The sequence below is a fragment of the Mustela putorius genome, unplaced genomic scaffold, assembly GCF_011764305.1.
Source record: "Mustela putorius furo isolate JIRA1106 unplaced genomic scaffold, ASM1176430v1.1 tig00000450_pilon_pilon_pilon, whole genome shotgun sequence".
Taxonomy (NCBI): Eukaryota; Metazoa; Chordata; class Mammalia; order Carnivora; family Mustelidae; genus Mustela; species Mustela putorius.
In genome coordinates, this window is record NW_025421385.1 from 20,522,333 (window position 1) to 20,542,629 (window position 20,297).

At 44.3% G+C, this 20,297-nt stretch overlaps 1 protein-coding gene across 7 annotated transcripts in view; it reads left to right on the top strand.

Moving 5' to 3' along the window:
- FYN (FYN proto-oncogene, Src family tyrosine kinase) overlaps positions 1–20,297 on the top strand; it is a 210,291-nt gene that overhangs the window by 84,283 nt on the left and 105,711 nt on the right. For 6 of the 7 annotated variants that reach the window (XM_004753526.3, XM_004753523.3, XM_004753532.3 and 3 more), the window contains one exon: positions 9,853–9,922. The gene's annotated coding sequence lies outside the window, so the exon portion shown is untranslated. Of the gene's footprint in view, positions 1–3,915; positions 3,938–9,852; positions 9,923–20,297 lie in introns of those variants that run through there. The other variant, XM_013056717.2, reaches the window with a different exon arrangement.

The following is a 20,297-nucleotide window of genomic DNA, read 5'->3' on the forward strand; positions in this document are numbered from 1 at the left end:
AGAACAATTTTTTCATATGGATACCCAATGTATTCATCAACTAGGACTACCATTGATGAATGGTACCACAAACTGGGTGGCTTAAAACCACAGAAATTTGTCCTTTCATAGTTCTGGAGGCTAGAAGTTCAAAATCAAGGTATGAGCAGGGCCATGCTCTCTCTGAAGGCTCTAGGGAAGAATCCTTCATGGCTTCTGGTGATAGCCAGTAAATCTTTGGCACTCCTTGGCTTGCAAGCTGCATTATTCTGATCTCTGTGCCCATTACCACATGACCCTGTTCCCCTCATGTCTCCCTGTGTCTAAATTTCCTTCTTATAAGGACTCTAGTCATATTGGATTTAGGCTCCACCCTAATCCACTATGACCTCACTGAGTGAATTACACCTACAAAGCACTATTTCCAAATAAGGTCACCTTCTCAAGTACGGGGGGGAGGGGGTGCAGGGGGGCTTTGGTTAGGACTTCAGTGTATCTTTCTGGGGCACACAATTCAACCCATGACACCCAGTGGACCCAGCACAACTTAATGAACTTCAGTGTCATCTTTGTCATAATTTAGGTGACTATCTCTGTAGGTCTATTTTGGGACCTCCTTTTTGTTTTGTTTTATTGGCCTCTTTATCCTTCAACAAATACCACATTGTCTAAATTACTATTATTTTTTAAAGAGTTTATTTATTTATTTGACAGAGATCACAAGTAGGCAGAGAGGCAGGCAGAGAGAGAGGGGGGAAGCAGGCTCCCTTCTGAGCAGAGAGCCCGATACGGGACTTGATCCCAGGACCCTGGGATCATGACCTGAGCCGAAGGCAGAGGCTTTAACCCACTGAGCCACCCAGGCGCCCCTAAATTACTATTATTTTATAATGAATTTTGAATCTGATAAGAGTAAGTCTTCCAGCCTTCTTGTTGTTCTTCAGAATTATCTTGGCTTCCGGCATTTTACGTTCCCATGTAAGTTTTTGAATCTGCTTGTCAGTTTGCACCAGGAAAAGAAAATTTTGAAATTGAAGATGCAATTTAGGGGAAAACTGACATCTTTTTTTTCAAGTTTTATTTTCATATAAGTAATCTCTATAATGTAACAAATGAGATTTTTCTCATTTCATAATAAAAAATTGTGTAATATTTTACCAAAAAAAAATAATCTCTACATCCAACATGGGGCTCAAACTCATGACCCTGAGATCAAGAGTCACACACTCTTCCAGCTGAGCCTGCCGGGCACCCGGGGAGAACTGACATCTTAATAATAGTGAGACTTCCAGTCCTTCTACATGCATGAACCTCTATTATTTAGGTCTTTAATTTCTCTCAGTGTTTCGTGTTGGACTTATTCTTTGTTGGACTTATTCCTAGGTATTTGATATTTCCTTGATGGAGATTGTTTGAAGAAATAGGAGGCAGAGAAGAGAAGAAAAGCTTCTACTGGGCTTCTACTTTATGTTATTAAGGAATTTTCTCAAGTTAAGCAAGTACAGCAGGGCTAAGCTTTAAGTTGAGGTCTCACTAGGCAAATAAACTAGTTATTGCTTCAGGAATGCAATTTTTATGAGAGGTGAAATCATTCGTAATGTGGAGCCCTTGGGGGTAGGCAAAAATAGGCCCTTGATAGAAGAAAGGTGCTGTTTGGTCACCCACAGTGCTACATGGGGAGGCTGTGCTTGGGCTGGAAGAAATGAAGACAAGATGCAGATCCAGGGTGGGGGCAGGGACTAGATCTGGATGGTCAGTGTTCTTAGAACATTAGGGTTCCCCAGAAGTGCCAAGTGAGCCAGGAGGATGGCCCAGGTGGTAGCATTTTGAGTCCTTTCCCGCCTTGAACCAGGACTGTCATATCTACTTTCAGTTAATATATTGGCGTTTAGTATGAACCTTGAAAATGTGACACATGTGTATGAATTCACAAGGTTCTTATATTTTAAAAATGGCATTAAAACTACCGGACTGGATATTCTTTAACATTTCCTTAGGATTCTGGGATTCTAATATTGTAGCCAGCCTACACACCCCAGGGGCTCTGCACACATCATTATTACCCTGGATCTTGACAGTGTTGTGATACCATGTGCTTTCCACAGGCCTTCCCAGGAGCCAGGGCAGAATGTCTGTTCGAAGGGTCTTGGGAGTAGTATGCAGATTGGAAGATAGCTCAGGGACTTGTCCAGAAACTGCACCTGATCATAGCAAAGCTGTTCAGACCCTGGACTGTAGATTCCTAGAAATAACTTCACTTACAAGGACAAGTCAGAAACGATTCAAATGTACTATAAAAAGTTTCTCTTTTCTCTTTACCTGATACATAAGTGATGTGATCACCCGATAGAACCTCATTGTTCATTCTTTAACTCATTTAAGAAAAGACATGATTATTATAAATCTGTACTTCATTCTCATGAGTCTTATAGAATAGAATCTTTATTTTTCCTTCTGACAGTCAACTAATTAGTTATTCCAGTGGCATTGATTTCTTCCCCAAATAAACTGGGCGTCTTCAGCCCAAATGTTTAAACTTAATAATTTATTCTTATTATTAGAAATTATATCGTTACTACTTCTGCTTGGGCCTGATGGGAGCTACCAGGGGCGAGGGGGTGCCCTAAAGCCCCATCCAACCCCTCCAGCATCCCTTTGCATGATTCAGTCCAACCATCTGTGACAGGGAACCCTGTATACCTCTCTAGTCTGACTTCAGAGCTGGCCTCTTGGGTTGCTGAGGAAAAACTCATCTGCTGGTTTGGTGGTGCCCTGCTCACAGGGAGAATCTAACTCCCTGAAACGGCCTCTTGTAGTTCTGCCGTCCTGCCCTCTCACTGTGTGGTCAGTAATTTCTTTCTCTGGCCAAGTGCCTTCTGTGCTCATCTCTTTTTCTGTCTGGCTGGCTTCCTCCTCTTTTCTTCTGCTCTTTATTCCCCCTGCAGCAAATAATAAAACAAGCAACAACCAGGCCTTGCTCAAGTCTCCCGAACTTGTGGGAGTGAAGCCAGAAGAAATAGGGCCTTGCAAGCAGGAGAAGCAGATGGGTCAGTGGTACCTTCTCAGAGCACCCCTCTCTTCCCCCAAGAGGAACGAAGGCCACAGTCCGTCATAAAGTGGGCTTGGTTTCCTAGGGAACCAGTGTTTTCTGGTTCCCATCCTCCTCCCTTGTGCTTGGGCTTTGTGCGCTAGCTTGTTTAATGCATTATCCCACCATTTGGAACGCTTTAATTTTTCAGACAATTGACTTTAGACTCGCAGAGAATATGGTATCGTGGAAGGATCAGGACTGTATTTTAAATCTATTGTTACCTTTGTGCACAAGCTGCCCGGCTTGTGCCTCATGCTGTGCAGAACAGCCATAGCCACGGGAGAGCTATGGAGGGGAGGGAGGGTCACTCTCCCTGCCCCCACTGCCCCCACATTTCTTGCTTTTGAAAATAAAACTCAGCAAAGACTCCCACAGCTGTTTCTTAGCAAGTGGGCTCCACACAAGTGTGTGCTGGCTTTATCATCAGCCTGTATTATCTAGAGGGAGACTTGGAATCCCCATTACAGAATTTATGTAATTTGGTTACAGAGGTGGACCAAACAGGATAATGCCCTTTAAATGCAACAAGATGACTAGAAGTACCTCTTCTGTGCAAGGCATTGGATCAAGCAAAGGGCTAGTGGTTCAAAGATAAATTTAGAGGAGGTTCCTGCCCTCAAGGAGCTGACTCTTTCCCTTGAAGCAGATGGTATGGTAAGTTCTGTAGTAGAAGTACAAGTAGAATGAGATTAATTCCAGTGGAAGAAATTGGGCAAGAACTTCAGGGAGGGGTTTATATTAGAGTTGGACCAGAGGGACTGGTTGGTTCTCCATTCTTGCAGGTGGACGTAAGAGCACCTAAGAGGGAAGAAACAGGGCACATGAAGGCCCGGGGGAGGGGCAAGTGCCAGAACAACAAGTGCTTTGGTAAGACTGGGCATGAAGGAGGAAGAAGAAATGGAAGATAAGGTTGAGGTGGGTTTGGAATAATAGTGGGGGGCTTTGGGAACAAAGCTGAAGAGTTTGAGTTTATGTAAGTCATTGTTTTTTTGTTTGATTTTTTTTTTAATATTTTATTTTTTATAAACATATATTTTTATCCCCAGGGGTACAGGTCTGTGAATCACCAGGTTTACACACTTCACGGCATGTTTGATTGTTTTTATTTGTTTATTTGTTTGCAATGCCACCAAGCCCTGAGGCTCCTAGGAGCTGGTTCAGAAACATTGCAGGGCAGAGGTCTAGAGCAGCTCTTCTCTTCTCTATTCTGTTACTGGGGAATCGTCTTTCTTTAAAGAGTATTCCACTTTAAGAAAAACTGAAATCCGTTGGTACATGCAAAAGTGACCCATTCATTTTTCCAGTCAATTAACAAATATATTTTAAGTGGCTCCTACATTCTTACCCCTGCAGTGGGTTCTACTGAAAGACCATTGAAGATTTCCAACTTGTCAATGGCATGGTAGCAAGAACCACTGGGTTAGAATCCTGTCTCTGCCACCCACTGTTCGTAAGACCACAGTCTAGTCTCCTGATATCTGTGGGACCGGTGTCTCACCTGGAAATCACAGGGCTGGACTGATAAGTCATTCCCAGCTGGGACATTCTAGGAGTGACATGATCAGAGATGTAATTCAGAGCTTTCATGCATGTCAATAGATGGGAAAAAGAGAGGCCAAAGTCAGAGAGGCCAGTTAGGAGGTGATAGCAAAAACTTCTGTGAGCAGTCCTAAGACTCTGCGTGAGGGCTTTCACTGATTCCTTCAACAGACAGGTAATACTCAGCACCAGCCACTGTGCTAAGCATTGATAATATAGCAGCGACCAAAATGAAGTCCCCGCTTTCAGAGTGTGTTATGTCTAGGAGGCTGCAGAGGAACTGGGAGCATGGGTGATAGATTTAGGGGTGTGGTTTGAAACTCATGACAAGGGGTGATGGTTGGAGCTTTGGAAGCATATAAGGTACCAGGGAAGAGAAAGCCAAAAGGTTTCGAGAGAAAAGAAGACCTGAGGTGATAGAACCTAAGAACATTCTGTGAAGAACCAACTAATTTCACTCCATTATAGAAACTGAAAGCACCTTCTTCATCAAGCCAACACAGCAAACCCGTCCTCAAAATATCCTGTTGTGGCTAAGAAGCTATAACACACAGAAGAGATAATGTCCAATTAGACGCCCAGGCTCCTTGACTACATCACTCCCGCATATGAAGCAAAATTACTCCAGCGTCCTATATATGGTTTTCTACAAGAGCAGCTCTATTGGGTCTCCTTGGGAAGGTCTTTTATAAATACCAGGGTAGGTAAAAATGCCATAGATGACTACCTAAGTTGTGAGCCCCTCAAATCTTTTCCTAGACCAGCTGGTGCTTTTTTTTTTTTTTTTTTTAACTTTCCCCCAAGTTATTGGGGTAGATCCAGAAGCAGATTCTGAGATCCTCAAGCTTTTCCTTATTTACCCTGCCAGTAATTACATGTCACAGGTTGCCTTCCCTACTGGAGGCTGAGGCTGAGCAATTAGTCTCCCATTGTCTTTACAGGAAATGACATCCATGTGGCTTCTGGGGAAAGCAACTGCTGACCACTCTGGTTAAAACAGTTTGGAAAGTGTTCAGCACTTCCCCTGGTGGATCACTTAAACTGGCTGATTTAGAAAGCTTTTGGAAATGCGCAAAGCAAACAAAGGTTGTCAGAACCAGAAATCCTCCTGGGTCAGTTCCCCGCACAAAATAAGTCTCTAAATTGTTGTTCTAGTCTCTCAATGCACTGACTTGTCTGGACTCTTCAGCATGTGGCTGAGCCCAAAGTCTAGGGGTTCTATTCTTTTTATAATGCTTTACTGGGCGCTGATTTGCTGGAAAGATGCTTTCCAGCGGCGGATAATTGAAAACCCAAAAGGAGGCCTGAGCAATGAGAAGTTTACTGGAGCTCCATTGGTTCCATAGACTTCAGGATTGACCTGATGGAGTCACCCCAACTTCACTTCAGTGGGGCTTTTTGTCTTTACCCTCCTCTCTGAGCTGGCTTTATCATTAGACTGGAGCAAGGTAGCTACAGAAGTCCTCGGCATCCTGTCCCGCACAACATTCAGTGGGGCGGGGTGGGGGTTGTCTCAGAATGAGAAGTTCCCAGCAAAAACAGTCTTCACATCATGCTGGTCTGAATTGAGTCACATGCCTAATCTTGAATCAATCACTTTCAAGAGGAATGTCTTCCCCTTAGATCAGTGCATTTGAAACCCTGTGGACACACAGATCACCTGGGGATCTTGTAAAATAGTGTCTGATTCGGTAGGTTTGGGCTGGGGCCTCAGAGCTGACATTTCTCAGAAGCTTCCCGCTGGTGCTGATTCTGCTGGGTGGCACACCACAAAGCCTTGGGCCCTTCGGGTCCCCACCCAGCAGCTGGGAGTGCCGTCACCTGCCCCTGAGGCACGGTGGCTGAAGGCACATAGGGGTCTGTTAGGAAGAAGGGCGAAGGAATGATTGACCCATGCATGCGAGGACTGTATTAGAGGTATTTGTTCCCAGTGGTAATGAGAATGTTGACATTAAACCAGGAGCTGCACAGGGTCTATGTAGTAGAAGCAAAAATTTCGTGCAGGGCAATGTGTTTTGTGGGACTGCCTATTAGTATCTTATTATTTATGAGGATGTATATGTCGTAATTCTTGAAACAAAAATTCAACAGTCATGTTGCCTTCCTCATTATCATTCAGTTATTTTTATTTAATATCACATATCTAGTGTGTCTCGAAAAGAACAAATTCAAATGAGATGGATGTAAATGTCCATAAGTTTAAAAAGCGTGTGCCAAGCCCAGCCTTTGATCTGAGTGAATGTGTCATCTGTCTTGGTTCTCGGGGAGAGAGAGGACACCCCTACTGTCCTCAGAGTCACTTGATATGATGTTGAGCATGGAAAATGCTGCCAGTGGTGGATTTATGCCAAAGCAAATGGTCACAGTGCCTTTATGAGTGATTATCAGGGGAGAAAATCATTATGCTCTCTCCATTTGAAAAGGAAGAACTATTTTGTGGGGTTTTTTTGGTAAGTTTACTTATTTAAGTGACCTCTACACCCACCTGGGGCTCAAATCCATGACCCTGATATCAAGAATTATATGCTCTTCCGACTGAACTAGCTAGACACCCCCTATTCTGTTATTTTTGAAGTTTTCTTAATAAAAGATACCCAGGAGTCCTGGGCTGCAGCTGTTTAGGGGGAAAGCTGCTGAGACCAAAGGACCGGTGTCCGTCCTGGGGCAAGTCCATCGTAGACCCAGTGGGGCTCAGAGTGAAGCATGCAGCCAGATGTTAAGTAGACCTTCCTGAGACAGTCTCTTTGGTGGGATTTTAATCTCTGACATCATATGCAAGGACAGTGTCACTTAGGAGTGAAGATGACATTTCAGTTCCCGATCTACGGGAACCACAGGCTCACATCCGTAAGGCAAATGGGAAGCCAGAGCAAGTCCTCACTGGCCTTGCCTACATAGGTCACCAAGGTGCCCCTACTTAGGAAATCAACCAGATATTTCTCATCTTTGCAAAACCCATGAAAGGTTGAGAGATTCCCAGCTCCTCTCTACCAGGCGGGGAAAGCTGCTGGACTCAGTGCTCCGTGAAGGCAGGAACTGTGCCCGCATCATGCAGGAAGCCCAGTGTGACGGCGTGACTGGACCGCTGGTCTGTTCCCGGGACACGTCAGTCAGCAGCCCCAGCTGCGTGTCCAAACTCTAAAGAGAAGTGAAAGAAGAGAACACTTTGTTGCCTAACTTCAGTAATTTATACTCAAAACATGGAGTGTTTAGGAGTCCTGTCTACATATTTAGGACCTTACAGCCTGCCAAAGAGAGGTGAAATCATAGTCATAATAGGTGATCTGGGCAGGGGGGGGCGGCAAGAAAGCCCTTAGACTCACTCATTGATTCAAACAGTGCCGGCTGCACGCCTTCCGGCCTGTGTGTGCTGTGAGGCAAAATGCTATTAGCCACGGGAGGAATCAAAAAACAGCACCTTCCCTTAACAGCCTAAAAAGCAGGATACAGTAAGTGTATTTCAAATATCTATATCAAGTGAAACATAATTTTTGAAAAGAGAAAACGAGGGGTAAGATCATAGCCATTGGGAAAATTAAGGTAGAAAGGGCTCAGGGAGGGGCACCTGGGTGGCCCAGTCAGTCAAGCATCTGCCTTTAGCTCAAGTTATGATCCCAGGCTTTGGGGATCAAGCCCTGCATTGGGCTCTTTGCTCAGCAGAGAGCTTGCTTCTCCCTCTCCCTCTGCCCCTCCCTTCCCCTCTGCTCATGCTCACACACTCTCTCTTTCTCTATTTCAAACAAATAAAATCTGGAAGGAAGGAAGGGTGAGCAGACTCAAGAAGAAGAGGACAGTTAGGCCAGGCCTAAAAGCAGGAGCTCATAACCTGAGTCCATGCATGGATTTCAGGGCTCTGTGAACTTGGATGGGGGGGAAATTGTTTTCACGAACCCTTAACCAAAATCTAATATTTCCTTCTATTACAAAGTAGCATTAGGTTTTTTCCACCAATAGAAATTAAGGATATTTTCATATTACATTTTGGTTATAGATATCCTAAAATATCATTTATGCCCAATAGTACTTCAAATTACAGTAATTTTTAGACTTTTGATGGAACTTATTTAAATATGAATAGAAAGACATCATAATTTTGTTATATATTTTGATAACTATTTATCAATATACTTCTTTTGAATCCTGTTCATTTGTTGCATTAATTTCAAGCATTTAAAAACATTATTCTGGGAAACGTGTCTCTAGACTGCTATGGGACAAAAAAGACAAAGAGCCTCAGAAAGTGGCGAGGCCTCCTACCCACAATTCGGAGACAGAGACACTCGGGGAAGGAACTGGCATGCTGCCCATGGGCGCAGGCAGGACAGGTGACGGGACACTACAGCTTCCGGGGGGAAGCTGTGGATAGAGCAGAGGGAGCTGGAGTCCCAGGCTAATGTAACTTCACACGTAAATTTGTAGGCCACGGGAAACAGTGGAAGGTGTTTCCACAAGGCTTTAAGCTGTGTTTAGGAAGAATGCCTTCCAGAACCATGAGAACAGGATTGGAAGGGAAGAAACCTGAGGCTAGGGAACCGGTTTCTTCAAGGAGCTGTGCCCGCTGGTGTAATGAGAAGACGGAGAGAGGCGCTGAGTTCCAGCACACCCGCAGGACTAGAAGGGCAGGCTGGGGCCCTCCTTTACCGAGGAGGTGAGGAAGGCCGGGTTTGTTTTCAGGCCTGGCTGATTAGGAGACAGATAATAGCTCCTTGCATGCACTAAGTGTTTACGACATGCCAGATGCTGTTTTAAAGCCTTGCTCTGTGACATTTATATGTTATTAGATTTATCTCATTTAATCTCCATAACCACCCTGGGAGGTCAGTGCAATAATCCCTGTTTTACAGATAAGAAAAAGAACTCCAGAAATGAAAGGTGAGGGTCTCACAGTCAGCAAGGGAAAAGAGAGTGTGTTATTGAAAGAAGTAGGGAAAAGAATTGGTTTGGGGAAAATGTCTATGAGTTCACTTTTAGATATTTTTGCATTGTTTTGTCTTCAATTATTTTAAAGGGCTAGAAATTCAAATAAAGTAGGAGCAAAACTTCTGGTTTATTTCATCTTCCAGAGTTTTATTTATTTGTTAACTTACAAATTGTTTCCATCTGGGAAAAACAGAGGAGAAGCTGGCAGTAAGACTTTGGTACGTGGATGAGGATCCCAAACGAGGAAGACTGCGGGGTTTCCAGAAGCAAATGACTTCCGTTCAGTGATGTATTTTTTCCTTTTGTCGTGGTTTGTTTTTCAGGACCGGTCCAGCAGCTGTAGAAGAAGACATGCGGTGTATATAAAGTTTGTGATAGTTGGGGGAAATTTTGGTAAGTGTTGCTGCATTTAATTCTAATACTTTTTGTCATAAGATGGTGCCCCAAAGGGTAGCCATTGCCTCGCTTCATGCATCTTTTAAATCTGTACTTAACTTAGACAAAATGGGTTTTTATAATTAGATGAGACATTCAGTCGGTACTTGTTGACAGTATGACATTTTTTCTTGTCGTTGCTGATGTTATTAAGAAATGGGTTGTCTAAGGTTCAATAAGTCTAGGTTTAGGGAAGCTTCTGGATGCAGGGTAAAGAATACCCTTGAGAGTTTGCTTATGGTCTAAGTAAGCCATGGAATGTAAGCATGATGAAGGGCAGACCAGTAGGGTAACAACAGCGAGAGAAAGTCTCCCCCGCAGAGAAATCCTTCCAGCCTGTCTGTTGAAATGAGAAATGGGCAGTTAGCTGTTTGGGGAATGGGAAACAGAAGGGAATCGAGAGCCCTGTCATGTGTGGGAGTCAGTTCCACCAAGTGGCAGTGGCCCAAGACAGTGGCCCAAGACACCAAGGACATTAAGTTCGGCAATGACTCAGAATACCTTGCTAGCAGTAGTAAGAAGAACAGTCTTCAGGGTCAGGCAACCTGGGCTAAAATTTAAGTTCAATGCTAACTGGTTGGTACATCACTCTTTGAGCCTCAGTTTCCACGTCTGTAAAATGAGGCTTGTAATGTTACCCACTTCATACGGTTGTCGCAAGAGTAAACTGAGCGAGGTGGTGCTGGGGCATAAGAGTGGCTCTATAAAGCAGTTGTTCTTGAAAACAGGACAGCCTTGTTTGGAAACGGGGCATTTATCACTGAAGTCAACCCACCCAAAGGTGTACATCTCCCAGCAGGAGGGCCACTGGGATGGCACACCACCTTTACTGTCCCAAGGGATGTCACAGCCAATCACCACAGACCGTCGTCCAGGTCCACTCCATAACACTCTGTGGCAACCCCAAGACATTTGTCATCTTCTCGCCTCTTGTTTACCCATTCTTAGAGAGGCTTGGCAAATTTGACTTCCCTTCCTGCCGCCTCTGCAGACAAGTGCAGTTACATTTGTCTGAGTTTTGTTCAGTTTTGAAGTGAATGTTACTTGTAACAAAAATAATGAGAAGGAAAAGAGGAGTTGGGAGCAGTTACCATATTTAGGCTTTCGTTTCCAAACCTTTCTTCTGATTGTTTTCATCTGTGCTTACTAGGTACCCTTCGCAGAGGTCCAGTTCTTGGGCTGAAACTTTTGAGCTTTGACTAAAAAAATTTGGTTCTGGGTAAGGGCTTTTATCTGTGGTTGGAAGGGATCAACTAGTTCACTCACTGCAGATGGGCTGGTGTTCAAGATTGGTGTCGCTAGGTGGACCCCTCCAGTTTCATAGAATTAAGAGACGGCCATGGCCTCAGGGCTTGTCTGGCCCATTCTCCCACTGGCCAAAACAAGGTCTCTTCTACGGAAGCCGTGACAGGGGAGTCCGAATTCTCTCAGAGGTGAGGAGCTTGCTACTGCGTAAAGCAGTGTGCTCCAAGTAAAGAAAGCAGTTAAGGGACATAAGAAGGGTTTAGGGGGTGATGACATCGTTCTGGATCTTGGATCTGTGGCCATATTTATACAGCTGTCTGTTTCATGAAAATTCATAGAGCTCTATGATAAAAGGGTGAATTTTGCTGTTAATTAAATCTCAGTTTTAAAATAGGAAAAATAAAAAACCAAGCAGTTAGACAAATACCTGGATATTTAGCTCAAATTGTTAAAAAGAAAGCGGGAAGAAAGAAGAGAGGGGGAGGGGAGGAAAGCAATCTAGTCCTTATGTTGAATGGTATGTGCTCCGTGAGCCGGCAACTTGGTCTTCTTCCTTCCTCTGGTCCCAGTGCCTAGACAGTGCCTGGCACCAGAAGGCCTGTGATAAGTACTTACTGAGCCAACTATGCTTGTAGTCACGTTCTAAGCAGACAGAGAAAAGTCTACCCACTCTCTCACAAACCAGCTCTTCAGGTGTTTGAAGACCTCTCCATCATTCATCATCTCTTCTCTGGGCTCAACTTAATCATGTTCCATCCTTGTACTGTTTGCGTCCTGATGTTATGTCCCACTCCCTCTCCACCCTGCCTCTCCAGCATTAGAAACGCTGCCCCTAAGGTGATCTGGCCCATGAGCAGTACAGAGGGCCATTGCTTCTATAGAAAATGTCAATAGCTACCAACCGTAATCCTCTTCCTTTGCAGTCGGTACTGAGTGCCTGGTAATAGATTGTGAAGGATTTCTTAGCAGTCTAAGAATGGAACTCCTCAAAGGAGGGAGGATAGCCATCCAAGAGATAGGGTGACAGCAAAACCATTCTCTCTTAAGTGTCTTGACTGAAATGAGGCCAGGCCTTGCCACCCTTTGTTGAAGACAGGAGTGGTGCTGTTTATAAATCTTTCAAGGTAGCACTGTGTCACAGATCCTAACAATTCATTATGAATCATAGGAAGTTTAAAATTCTTAAAACGTAAACTTGTGAGTGCCGTAAAAAAATCTAGATTCCACCTCCTCCCCAGCCATGTCACGGTGAGATATATAAATACATAAATATATATAGAGAGAGAGCTGTGGTTCTCAACCCGAGTTAATTTTGTTCTCCCAAAGGACATTTGGCAATGTCTGAAGACATTTTTGGTTGTCACAGCTGGGGGTGGTGGGGGATGTGTGTACTGACACCTAGTGGGTGGAGGCCGTGGGTGCAGCTAACTGTCCTACAGGGCATAGGACAGCACCCCCACCCACAATGATCAGGCCCAAGGTATCAGTGATGCTGACACCGAGAAACCTGATATGGAAGTAATAAAAAAATTCAAAATCGGAAGTACTTATTTTGAAGGTTTAAAATTTTACATAGTTTAACATCTAGTTATATGTAAATATATAACTAGAAAACATAAAGAAGTTTGGTCAGAGAATCATAGGCCTGAAAGGTCTTGTAAGAGGCTCTCTCTCTTACACCACCGCTAACTCCAAACAAGAACTGATTTAAATGAATTCAGACAGACCGTTGGGCATCTGAAGACTTACACTGATGATTGTCAACTAAAAATGAGACCCTCACAACATGACCCCCACATTCACACAAGGAGGTTGTCTCCAATTTTAATTTCAGCCCCGGCTTCTTCAGAAGTGCCTGCCTTTCGATGGTCTCTGAGATGAAATGGCATTTCAATCTGGGCTGGTCCTTCCTTTTGAATCAAGGGCAGTGATTCTGTTGTGATGAAAATGTGCTTAGGGAGGAGGGAGATCTCATTACAGATGATTGAGATTGGGTATTTTGGTACACAGTGCTGTTTATTTGCATCAATTTCCTAGTGACACCACAGTCTGGTTTAAATGTAAGTTGTTGAGAGTTTCTATAGCCCAAAGACGGCTACATTTGCTGAAGCAGGGAGATTAAAGCAACATATGTCAAGTTGTGATATAGGACAATCCACTTGAAAAGACTTTAATTATAGGGCTTATTTTGGGAGGGTAACTGTGCTTTTTGTGAGGTATATTTTGGGATCCACTAACCCAGCTTCAAGGCCAGTAATATCTTCCCAGAAAGGGTGTGGCTTGTGCTTGTGGCCATAAATATTTTCCTACCAAAACCTTTGGTATAATATTCTTTCCTAGTTTACTACCAAACATTTTTCTTTTTCTGATAATCTTCCCCTTTGCAAGTATGCTGTGAAAATGCGTTCTGGAAACATGGAGAAGAAAAGGATAAAAGATCTCATTTCAGAAGGCCAAGTCCAGAGACTTAGGGCCTTTACATTATCAGTCTGCTGTGTTTAAGATGAATAGAATTTGGGGCGCCTTGGTGGCTCAGTGTGTTAAAGCCTCTGCCTTCGGCTTAGGTCATGATCCCAGGGTTCTGGGATTGAGCCCCGCATCAGGCTCCCTGCTCAGTGGGGAGCCTGCTTCCCCACTCTCTGTCTCTGCCTGCCTCTCTGCCTACTTGTGATCTCTGTCAAATAAATAAATAAAATCTTTAAAAAAAATTAAAAAGATGAATAGAATTTGGAGAAATGTTCCAAGGCTGAATAGTAAGCAGCATTGGATGATGCTGAATATTTAATGTAAGAAATGATAGAAAAGCTACACATTTATTGCTTCCTGATTTGCCAGCACTGCCTCTCTCCAGCCCCCAAGGAATTGTTGTGGGCCACCTCATTGCCCTTTTATCTCAGCTGACAACCTAGAGTGGGTATCTGTTTGCACATTTGCTCTTCAAGACTCGTGCCTTTCCCCAGCTCTGCCTTTGGTGGCCTCCTCCACTTCTCTGCTAATACCTGAGGCCTTTGGCCTTCTAGAGCGGAAGGGTTGGAACTTTCTGCCCAGTCAGCATTTCCTAATCCTCATTTGACAGCAAATGATAAAGGAGAAATTAGATCAACTAAATAAACTCACTTTTCGCTTACACAATGTGTGTGGCAGGTGGGCGGGGAGGAGGAACAGAGGTCGAGTAAGAACAATTTTTTAACCCAAAAAACCAACCACACCTGAGGGCAGAGAAGCACTTTCATCTAAATTCTAAGTCACAGAAGCAATAAAATGAGAGCAAGAATCTTCCATGAGGGAGTTTTGGGAGGGAGGGTTAAAGCAAAGCTTCCTAACGGTAGAAGTCTCTGGAGAGGTGTCCCTGTTCTCCCAGAGGCGGCAGCCTGTGCCTGGATCACCCAGAGAGAGAATTTCAGAGTGTGGGTCCCCGGGCCCAGTCCAGATGGCTAGAATCCAAACCCCTGTGGCAGGTGTGTTCTTCACGCCACTCTCCTCTTGTCCATAGTAATATGCACCACTGCCCAGTCTCTAAGATTCTCTTCCATAAGCATGGCTGAAAAATGCAAAGAACAGATCAGCCATTTTGAAGGTCAGAACTGTGCGTGATGCTCCTTGCTCTGCTGTGCGTGGGAGGGTAGAGCACCATATTGTTACCTCGTTCTCTTGATCCTTGAGTTTATTCCTCGCTCACTGAGGGAAGCGTCCTTCTCATTCCAGGTTAGTGTGGGGCCATCCTAGCCAGATTCTTTGAAGCTGCTTTGAGACAGTGTCCTTCTTGTCTACTCCAGTAGTCCAAGGATCTGCTGAAACTTTACACTGTAGCGTGGGTGCCGTAAAACCAGCATTTCCCACTTATGGAGAGGAAACACTTTCAGAATAAGTAACTGTTGCATATTCTAGTACATGCTGGACAGCTGCCACTGTGTAATAAATCCCACCTGGGATACAGGTATTGGGACCAACTCTAGAGCCCTGCCTCTAACTATACGGCTGCCTGTGTAAATGGGTCTCGCGATATCATTTGTAGAGCTAACAGAAGCTTATAAGGAGCTGCCGCATTCTCGCTCCTCCCAAATCACTTCTTAGGTGGTAGAACAGGTATTATCCCCAGATAAAATCTGCGGCTCCGAGTGTTTAGCCTATGCCTTAGGAGGCATTTGGGAGCTATGGGGTTTTTGTTTTTAAAAAAGATTTTTATTTATTTATTTATTTAACAAAGAGAGAGAGACAGCGAGAGATGGAACACAAGCAGGGGCATTGGAAGAAGGAGAAGCAGGCTTCCCGCCGAGCAAAGAGCCCGATGTGGGACTTGATCCCGGGATGCTGGGATCATGACCTGGGCTGAAGGCAGATGCCCAACAACTGAGCCACCCAGGTGTCCTGGGGTTTATGTGTTGTCCTCCTCTCAAAGACTGGAGGAGCGTTGGCATGCAGTTGGCATGCAGTTGGCATGGGGAGTCAGGCAGGGAGGGTAAATGTCCTACAGTGTCTCCCACAGTCCTGCCCAGTGAAGAGCTGTCCCCGGCATGGTGTTGGTTGCACCCCAACTCAGTAACACTGCTCTGAATTTGTAGGGCTAAGTTGTGCAGTTGAACTGTGCTTGTATCTATGCTATCTAATCCAGGCCCTTTATGGCCCCCTCCCTTTTAAAGGCATCATAGAATGAATTCCTGCTTCACTGGGGGCTCTCACTGCATTAAAAATCGAATTCTGAATGATTGTTCTTTGGGTTGTGCCATTGCTACTCTGCACCAGAACACAGGCACAGCAAACTCTGTGTGGAAACAGCCTTTCTTAAACCTCAGTGGCCTGGGTTGACCAGTACCCTGTATCTGTCAGTCTCCTATCAGGGCCTAGCACTGGTCAAAAGAGTGCCATCTTGGGAAAGGATCACAGCCCAAAAGGATGCTCCGCCTGGAGCCTTTGATCCAGTCTTACTGGCTTTAAAACCATCTAGATAGGGAATTGGGTGTCAATTTCAGGAGTTTTTGATGTGATATCTTAGGCTTTGTACCTACCTGGTGCACTTCAAGAGCCTGCTCTTGGAGGTTTTTTGAAGTTTGATTTTGATGTTGGCTAACAAAGCAGCCAAAACAGTGGCTACTTCAGTTTGAATGAGCACATACGGAATTTATTAAAATGGTAAAAATGTAACCATATTGAACGAAGCACACAGTGAAGCTGACCTGAATAAAAATGTCGAGAGGATTATGAAAAGAGGAGGTAGTGATATTACATTATTTTTTTCTTTCCTATTATTTTTTTTCTTTTATCTCTCTTCTAGTTTCTTTCCCAACTTTTTTTTTTTTTAAGATTTTATTTATTTATTTGACAGAGAGAGATCACAAGTAGGCAGAGAGGCAGGCAGAGAGAGAAAGGGAAGCAGGCTCCCTGCTAAGCAGAGAGCCTGATGTGCGGTTCGATCCCAGGACCCTGGGCTCATGACCTGAGCCGAAGGCAGAGGCTTTAACCCACTGAGCCACCCAGGTGCCCCCCAACTTTTTATTCTTAACAAAGTTTTAACTAGTTTAGGAGAATCATAAAACCAACACCTACATGCCCTTTACCTAGATTCACTAATTGTTCTGAATTTTCCATATTTGTTTTCTTTATTCCTTCTTCCAATTATTTATACATATGTATTTCTATATATTGCATGTAATATATATGACATACATTATATAAATTTTTGCTGTGCCATATTTGAAAGTTGCAAACATCTTGACACTTTACCTCAAATATTTCATTGTGTATCTCCTAAGAATATGGATTCTTTTACATAACCACAACAGTCTTACACCTAAGAAGTTTACAGTGATTCCATGATACTGTCTAGCATCTGGTCCATAGTCAGACCTCCCCCATTATCCAGGCTGCATGTGGTATAGAACGTCTTGAGTTCTGGCCTTGCCTGTCTCTTCATAGTGTTGGTCAACTTACTCCTTCTCTCTTCCTGAAAATTGTTAGATTGAGAGGCTTGGTATTAAATGCGGGTTAAACTTTTTTTTGTTTTGATAGTTCATAGATGGTAATGCGTGTTTGATTTTACATCACAACAGGAGGCGGACAATGTCAACTAGTGCCGCCATCCACAGAGTTCAGTTCGCGCTCTCGGGCGCGGTGGTAACCAGACCTTCCCTATGCCCAGATACACCGGGAGTCAGTGAGGCATCTGTGGGCTGCTCCGGGGATCCTTTGTGAACATCTTACCACCCTCCTGCCTTTCGTCCCGTGCTTTGAGCAGCAATGGGTAATCCCTACCTGGATTGCTTGCCACACTGGGGTAGTGTCCGATACTTTTTACCCTTTGCTTTCTCTTCCTCGGTTCTTTATAGGGAGTGATCTAGGCCTTCATGTTTTTACAGTGATGATTAGCCACTTTCCTGGTGGCCAGCTAGGTTTTGCTGTGATAATAGATTTCTTGTCTTTAGGATAAGAAGGAGTAACTTTAACAAAGCTGTTTACCTCATGCCAGAGTACCACAAAGGCTCCTTAACTATCGAACATTTTTCACTTTTTCCCACACACACCAGCTCAGGTTAGTGAGCAAAGGGACTCGTTCAGGGTCTCCGGGCTCCTCTGGTGGAGCCGAGGTCAAGCAGGATCTGTCAGGGATTTTCTACTTTGCCGTGTTCCCTCTGATTCCCAGCCCTTTCGGTGCCTTGCACCTACAGTTCCTGCCCTAGATGAATGCCCAGGTCTGTGAAACAAGGCAGAGTCAGCCAGGAGGGGGCTGTGCCACTGGAGAAACGCAAGGTGCATGTGCTCCGGGGTCGCAGACAGCTGCGGGCCCAGTACTATCAGAAGTCTTGATCTGTATTCTAACCCTCCCAGGCTTTCAGTGTCGGGAGCTCATTTATATATTCTGTCAGCAGAACCGGCAGGTTTCAGCACCTGCACTGCGGCTGGCGGACTCCTCTCGTCAGCCAAGGCTTTGTTTAAAATGGAATTCTCGGCTTGCGTTTCACATACTCTTTTAAACAAAGATTCACATTCTTGAAATTTGATTTGGGGGGTGTTTGCTTTTTGAAGAGGGGGAAAGTTGGGTTTTATAGATGTGTTCTTTAACTGATATATTATTACAAATCCTTGTATTAATGAGTAGGTTAATAGCACAGTAGTGGATATTTCATCTGTGGCTTTGAACGAAGACAAACACATTTCCCTCTGAATATCATCTGTAGGATTTTTCTGTTTGAAATTGTTGTCTGAGGGGCACCTCTCGGTTTAGTGGTTCTGTCGGTTAAGCGTCTTCCTCCGGCTCAGGTCATGATCTCAGGGCCCCAGGATCGAGTCCCGAGGTGGGCTCCCTGCTCAGAGAAGAGTCTGCTTCTCCTCTGCCTCTGTCCATCCTTCCTGCTCGTGCTCTCTCTCTCCCACTCTCTTTTTCGCAAATAAAATCTTCAAAAAAATATTATAATTGTTCTCTGAGTCCTTACCAAGGAGATGAAGCCTCTCTGTTTCACCCGCCTCATCCTCGTTCTTTGTGTGTGTTTAACTGTAGTAACGTGCCACGGAAGGAACTGTGCGTTGTTCCCATGAGGAGAACTGGAGCAGAGCTGACACAGATCAATAGCAGGACTCCTCAGAATGGGCCTCACTTGTCACAGTGTTGGCCAAGGCCAAAGACCAATCAGTTAACGCTAATCATTTGTAGGAGAAATTATCCTTGAGTTTGGAGTAACGGGGAAGCAATTGCAGGTAGAGGCCCTCTCTGGTCTTACTCCATCCTGCAGGAATTTAGTCCTGCCCTCCCACTTTACAGATTAACAACCTGAGGCACCTGCACATTGAGTCGGGCCTAGGTCGGACCTAATTAGCTTGGGTCTCTTGTGATTCCTCCTCACATTTCCTGAAGTTAAAGTTTTTCGTCAGCAAGTACAAACCATACTGCCTTACCCCAGCGTAACACTCGTCCCACAGACACACACGGTGTTTCTTCCCATGCTAACCCCCCATGACCCAACTTCCCACCTCTAGGAACATTTAACAAGCGAAGAAATGAAGGTCTGATCCATGCTGCCCAATAGAAGAAATAGAAGGCAAAGTGCATGTATAACTTAAAATTTGCCAGTAGCCATGTTAAATGAAAGTAAAAAGAAATAGGTGAAATGAATTTTAATAATACACTTTAACCTGAGATATAGCTAAAGATATAGCCCTATAGCCCTAAGATATAGCTAAATTATTATAGCATCAATCCATATTAAAAATTATTGAGGGGCGCCTGGGTGGCTCAGTGGGTTAAGCCTCTGCCTTCAGCTCGGGTCATGATCTCAGGGTCCTGGGATCGAGCCCCACCTCAGGCTTTCTGCTTGGCAGGGAGCCTGCTTCCCCGTCTCCCTGCCTCTCTGCCTACTTGTGACCTCTTTCTCTGTCAAATTAAAAAAAAAAATTATTGAAATATTTGTGGGCAGTCTTAGAAATCTCAGTGTGTATGCAACACCTAACGGCACATCTCAGTTGAGACAGGGCACATTTGAAGCATTCTATGTGGCTCCTGGCTACTTCTTTGGGCTGCAAAGCAGTCCAGGGCCACACCCAGCAAGATTCTTTAATTGACTCTCTTGAGAGAAACTTAATCAGCTTTCTTGTCCTCCCCACCAGTCTGAGGCCACATATTTCTGTCCTCTGTGTGCCACTTTTTCCCCCAGCTAAGTCTAATTACAGGGAGATGCTGGGTTTGGCCATAACGGCCAACTCAGCATTTTTCTTCCAGTCCTGGCAGCTGGTGAGACCCACATCCCCGGCCTTGTAAATGACAGTGTAAAGCACACTTCCAAATGTCTCCACAGCACTTTCCATGATGTCCTTTCTCTGAGGGGGTAACTCCGTGGCATTTTGCAAACCCAGGGTGATTTTTTTTTTTTAATTCATCTTTACTGAAAGACCCATTCTAATCAATGGATTCTTAAAATTCGTGCAGACTTGTAGTCTCCCAGGACCTCAGCAGAACGAGTAAGCATTATACATTTTTTAGCTGTTTTTACACCAGGTGTACCTTTGTTTTGATTCATGATGGTTTCTTCTTCTTCTTCTTTTTTTTTTTAATTAGTGAAATACTAGTCAATACATCAGTCCCACTTTGAGCATTATTCAC